This window comes from Lagopus muta, unplaced genomic scaffold (genome assembly GCF_023343835.1).
Source record: "Lagopus muta isolate bLagMut1 unplaced genomic scaffold, bLagMut1 primary scaffold_126, whole genome shotgun sequence".
Classification (NCBI taxonomy): Eukaryota; Metazoa; Chordata; class Aves; order Galliformes; family Phasianidae; genus Lagopus; species Lagopus muta.
In genome coordinates, this window is record NW_026040189.1 from 87,375 (window position 1) to 93,430 (window position 6,056).

At 51.2% G+C, this 6,056-nt stretch overlaps 1 long non-coding RNA gene across 1 annotated transcript; it reads left to right on the plus strand.

The window, feature by feature from the left end:
- Positions 1-989: 989 nt before the first annotated feature.
- LOC125687629 (uncharacterized) lies at positions 990-2,232 on the plus strand. Its single transcript, XR_007374263.1, has 4 exons — positions 990-1,104; positions 1,322-1,397; positions 1,569-1,670; positions 1,910-2,232. It is a non-coding gene; the product is annotated as an uncharacterized LOC125687629 (long non-coding RNA).
- The last annotated feature ends 3,824 nt before the right edge of the window (positions 2,233-6,056 follow it).

Genomic DNA, 6,056 nt, shown 5'->3' on the forward strand with positions numbered 1-6,056 from the left:
CAAGGCCCCTCACTTCTGATGCCAGTGCTTATATGAGACCCGGGAGGGGGTGGAGCCTGGCTCCACCCCCTTCCATCACTCAGGTGCGTTTCATGCACCTGAGCTTCTATGATTTGTCCCTTCTCAATCATTGTTTCAAGCCACAACTTAGGGTTTCCACTACATCCCCCCAACAGTATCACTCCAATATCACTCCCTGATGTCCCCCCCAACAATATCACTCCAACATCACTCCCTGATGTCCCCCCCAACAATATCACTCCAACATCACTCCCTGATGTCCCCCCCATGATGCTCCAACATCACCCTCCAGCATCACTCCCCAGCATCACCCCCCCACATCATCCCAGGGTCAGCCCAGTGTCACCCCAACTATGTCACTGCAACGTCACATCCTGATGTCACCCTGCAGTAATAACCCAACACCACCCCCAGCGTCGCTCCCCAATATCACCCGAGTGTCATCCCTGTGTCAGCTGCCATGCAGGCAGGTGCCAGGTTCACCCACTGAGGATGTCAAATCCTGAATTGTTTTCACGATGGTCTTTAATTGCAAAGAAAGTCGGCGACACGTTTCTCACTGCAGAGCCACAAGCTGTCCCCATCAATTTGGCAAACAGCGCTCACTCCGATCACACCGGTGATCTCAACTCTGCCATCCAGGCTGCACACACAGCTTTTCAGCATCTTCTGCATCAGTACCGAAATTTGTGTGCTGTATCAGTACTGAAATTTGTGCTCCCCTCTCTATTAGAAATTTTACTGAATGCCTTTGAGGACAGACTTCAATCAAAATATGCACGCCATTGTTGCTCATCCTTTGATCAAACTCCCCTTGCCGGACAGGCAGATCCAATCACCTGCTTGTAATTAGGTTTTTTTTTGTTGTTTACAGCCTGAAGCAGTGATGGAGCACCTGGTGAGGGGTGTGGCCAGCCCTGCCAGCACAGGTGGAAGCAATTTACCTGTGGGACCGGATAGGGCTGAGCTTGGCTCCACCCCCTCCCTGCCCATATTTAAGGGCTGGGAACAGACAGGGCAGCATTCTGCTTGGGAGCTGCCTCCTTGGGAGCATTGGGAGCGAGTTCTGCCCTTTGGAATGGGGTGAGTGATTGATGCTCTATTGCAGGGCTCTGGTCTTTCTCTTTTTGGGGATCCTGACCACTTTTAAGGGCTGGAAGCTGTAAGGGCAGCATTTCTCCATGGAGGCTGCTTCCTTTGGGGTGTGGGCTGAGTGTTTGTTTTTGGAATGGGGTCATTGATTTCTTCTTTACTGCTGGATTGTAATTTCACTTTCTGGGGGCTCCTGACCACATTTAAGGTCCATCAGCAGAAGGAGCAGCAACTGCACCTGGAGACTGCTTCCTTTAGAGTGTGGGGTGAACCCTTGAAACTGGGTGAGTGAGTCTTTATTCCAGGGTTGCAATATCTTGTTGTTGGGGGGATCCTGACCCCACTTAAGGGCTGGCAGCCTTTAAGGTGGTATCTGTCTTTAGAGACCGTCTCCTTGGGAGTGTGGGGTGAGCTCTGGTCCTTGAGAAAGGATGAGTGATTCCTTCTTGTTTTAGGGCTGTGGCCTTTCCTGTTTTTGGGGCATCCTGACCACACTGAAGTGCTGGCAGATGTAAGGGCAGCATTGATCTCTGGAGACTGTCTCCTGTGGAGCAGGGGTGAGTTTTGGCCTTTGAGAAGGGTGTAAGTGGTTTCTTTGTTTTTTCTTTATTTCAGGCCTGCAATCTCCCCTTTTTTTTTTTTTTTTTTTTTTTTTTTTTTTTTTTGGTAGTATCCTGACCACATTTAAGGGGTGGAAGCCATAAGGGCAGCATCTCTACCTGGAGACTGCTTCCTTGGCAGTGTGGGCTGAGTGTTCATCTTTGGAATGGGGTAACTTATTCTTCCTTTATTTCAGGGCTGTTATGCACTGCTTCCAACCATGCAGAGTTGTTTAAGGGCATTCTGTGCACCCTTAGGTGTAATAAATCTTTATAGAAAGCCAAGGATTGTCCTCTTCTGGACTGCTGTATTCAGCATCACCCCAGCATGATGCAGTGAAGCCCCTGGTCTGCTGAATACTGGGACTGGCCCAGAGAGGCTCTGTGACGGATGTGGATTATCCCAGCTGGAGTACCTGGTACCATTGGTGGTGATCTCGTCCAACTGCCACACAACAAACAGGAACATCCACAGCTAGATCAGGCTGCCCAGAGGCTGACTCAGCCTCACCTTGGAAGGGACAGGGCATCCATCACATGTCTGGGTAACCTGTTCAGCTGTGTCACCACCATCACTGTACAAGATTTTCTTTATATGTAGGCTAAATCTTTCCTTGTTCTTCCCTTCAGGTGTTGAAAGGCTGTTACCAGATCACCTCGGAGCCTTCACTTCTGCAGGCTGAACAGCTCCAGCTCTCTCTCTCTTTACAGGAAAGGCGTTCCATCCCTCGGTTCAACTTTGTGGCTGTTCTCTGGATGTGCTCCAACAGCTCCACGTCTGTCCTGTGCTGCGGACATCCACATCCAGACGCAGCACCTCCAGGTGAGGCCTCACAGCGCAGAGCAGAGGGGCAGGACCGCCTCCCTTCACCTACTGACCGCACATCTTTGGATGGAGCCCAGCATACGGTTGGCTTTCTGGGCCAGGAAGGTACATCGCTGAGTGCCACTACTCAGCCTGTTGAGGTCTCTCTGGATGGCGTTGTCCCTCTGGTGTGTCACTGCACCCCACAGCTCGGTGTCATTAGGGTGCACTCAACCCCTCTGTCAGTGTCACTGATGAAGGGGCAATCCCAGGTGTTTGTACAAACTCAGCAAAGAACACCTTGAGAGCAGCCCCACAGAGAAGGACTTGTGGATCGCGGTGGATGAGCCGGGATCCATGAGTGGACATCAGCCAGCAGAGCGCGCCTGCAGCCTGGAAGGCCAGCTGTGTTCTGGGCTGCATTAAAAGAGGAGAGGCCAGCAGGGAGAGGGAGGTGATCGTCCCCATCTACTCAGCTCTTGTGAGGCTTCATCTGCAGCGCTGCATCCAGGCCTGGGGCTCCCAGCACAGGAAGGACGTGGAGCTCATGGAGCGGGTCCAGAGGAGGCACTGAGATGATCAGATGGTTGGAGCAGCTCCCCTACAAGGAAAGGTTGAGGGAAGTGGGGTTGTTCAGCCTGGAGAAGAGAAGGCTTGGGGGCGAACTCATTGCAGCCTCACAGTACTTGAAGGGGGGAACAGCAGGAAGGGGAACGGCTGTTTACGAGGGTGGATCGTGATAGGACAAGGGGAAATGGTTTTAAACTGAAACAGGGGAGGTTTAGGTTGGTTATTAGGAGGAAGCTTTTCACACAGAGGGTGGTGACGCACTGGAATGTGTGCTTCAGAGTTACTTCCAGGAGGATCTGCTCCTCGATTCTTTGCAGCACAGAGGTGAGACTGACACGTTGGTGGTTCCCAGGGTCACATTTTATATCTGCAGTAACAGCTGTGCTGTCGCCTTTTTTCTGCTCACCAGGGACTTCACCTGACTGCCTCGACTTCTCAGATACCACTGAGAGTGGCTCGGTGACTGCAGCGGTGAATTCCCTCAGGGCTCTGGGACTCGTCTCATCAGGACCCAAAGACTCCTGGATGCTCGGGTCCTCAGGTGGTCCAGAACCTGATCTCCCATCACAGTGTGGGATAGGGAGGGGTCTGTGGGACCAGCATTGCTTCCTCAGTCCCCACCTACTAAACCAAAGGTGAAGGCAGTGTATAATGAGCAGTTATCAGAGAAGATGGAAGATGGATGTTGTTGGGTACCTGAGCCTTCTCCTTGTCTGTTGTTCCCAGCTGCAGTGCTGCTGGTAAGCAGCATCGCGCACAGAGTGCAGCCACATTGATCAAAGAAAGGAGTGCAGGTTTGTGACAGAGGCACATCTGCAGGGCAGTGCCTTCATTACTGTTTTGTGTCCCTCAGGTGACAGCGGAGTTGCAGCACTCCCAAGTGCTGTAACGACTGCATGGAGATGCGTGGCTCTTCATGGGAACAGCAAGGAACCAGAATCTGCATTTCCTGGAACGCCCCAGAACCTCGCTTTGCTGGCTGGTAATTGTCTGCCCAGCAGGTAAGGGCAATGCTCAGCCATCAGTGTTTACCCACTCCATAGCACAGCACGGTGCTCCCAGAGCTCTTCATTGCACTTCACGGTGCCCTGGATGCTGCCTGTCCTTTTCTTTCTGTGTTCTCTTTGTCTCTGGCCTTTCACTGCAGTGTTTTCCTTCCCTTTGCCCTTGCTGTTCCCTACTGCGTTGTCTTGCCCTCCTGTTTTTGTGTTCCATGCCACGTTCATTTGGCCATTGCCCTTGGCTTTCTTTGCCGCATTCACTTCAGCATTCAGTTTTGGTGTTCCATACTGTGTTCTCTCGCCCTCCTGTTTTGGCGTTTCCTTCCATGTTCTCTTAGCCATTGCCATTGGCTGGGTATTCTCTTGCCCTCCTGTTTTTGGGTTCCATGCTGGGTTCTCTTGGCCATTGCCCTTGGCTTTCTTTACCACATTCACTTCGGCATTCAGTTTTGGCGTTCCCTGCTGCGTTCTCCTGCCCTCCTGTTTTGGCGTTTCTTGCCGTGTTCTCTCGGCCATCATCCTGGGCATTTCCTTCCATGTTCTCTTAGCCCTTGCCCTCCTGTTTTTGTGTTCTATGCCACATCTCTTGGCTATTGCCCTTGGCTTTCTGTAGCCACATTCGCTTCAGCATTCAGTTTTGGCGTTCCCGGCAGCATTCTCTCACCCTCCTGTTTTGGCATTTCCTGCCACGTTGTCTTGGCCCTTGCCTGGGCATTCCCTGCAGCGTTCTCTTTGACCTCCTAACTTGTTCCAGCCACATTCTGCATTGGCCTTCTTTGCCGTGTTCTTTTTGGCCTCCTATTTTGGCATTTCCTGCCATGTTTTCTTAGCCCTTGCCTGGGCATTCCATGTCGTATTCCCTTGTCCTTTTGTTTTGGCATTTTGTGCTGCATTCTCTTGGCCTTTGCCCTTGGCCTTTCCTGCTGTGTTCTCTTTGGCTGTATTCTGACCTTTCCTGTTGCGTTCTCCTTGCCCTTACCTTGGCTTTCCATTGGTGCTCTCTTTGCTCTTGTCCTTGCCTTAGCTTGGCTGTTTGCTTTGCATTTGCCTTGGTTTTCCATGAGAGTTCTTCCCTTTGCCTGCCCTGGGAGTTCTGCTTGCCTTCGGCACTCTGGGATTAGCTGGGAGGCAACATTAAAGTTAATCTTGACCTGAACCCGTAGCTGAATGGGAGTCCTAACGATAATTGTGTTAACCTGCAGCATCTCTGTAAACCAAACCCTTAACGCAGTGTTGAAAATGTCTCCTAACCTGAATGCTGCCTTAAAAATAATGCCTCATGTTTTTTGTCAAATAACCTTAATTGTGATTGTAGTGCAGAATACTAATGTTAGACCAACTGTAACTTCAACCCTATCAATAACATTAATTATATCCCTAATGTTAATTATAATTATAATTAATTACAACCCTTGTGTCATCATTACAGCAATGTGCTCAGGGTGCAGCCCCACACATGCGGGGCAGCGCCTTCATTACTGCGTTGTTTCCCACAGGTGGCAGCAGAGCTGCGTTGCTCCTGAGCACTTTAAGGTCAGCACGGAGATGCGTGGCTCTTCACAGCAGCAGCAGGAACTGGAATCTGCATTTCCTGGAATGCCCTGGAACCTCGCTTTGCTGGCCGGTAATTGTCTGCCCAGCAGGTAAGGGCAATGCACACCCACCAATGTTTACTCATTACTTACTGAGGCACAAGGTAGGGTTCCCAGAGCTCATTTCTGCACTTCTCGGTGCCCTGAATGCTGCCTGTCCTTTTCTTTCTGTGTTCTCCTTGCCTCCAGCCTTTCCCTGCAGCGTTCTCCTTGCCCTTGGCTTTTCCTGCTGCGTTCTCTTGCCCTCCTGTTTTGGCGATCCCTGTGGCATTCTCTTGGCCATTTGCCCTTGGCCACCTTCGCTGCGTTCTCTTTGGCCTTCGGTTTTGGCCATGTGTGCCACATTCCCTTGGCCTTTGTCATTGGCCTTCTTTGC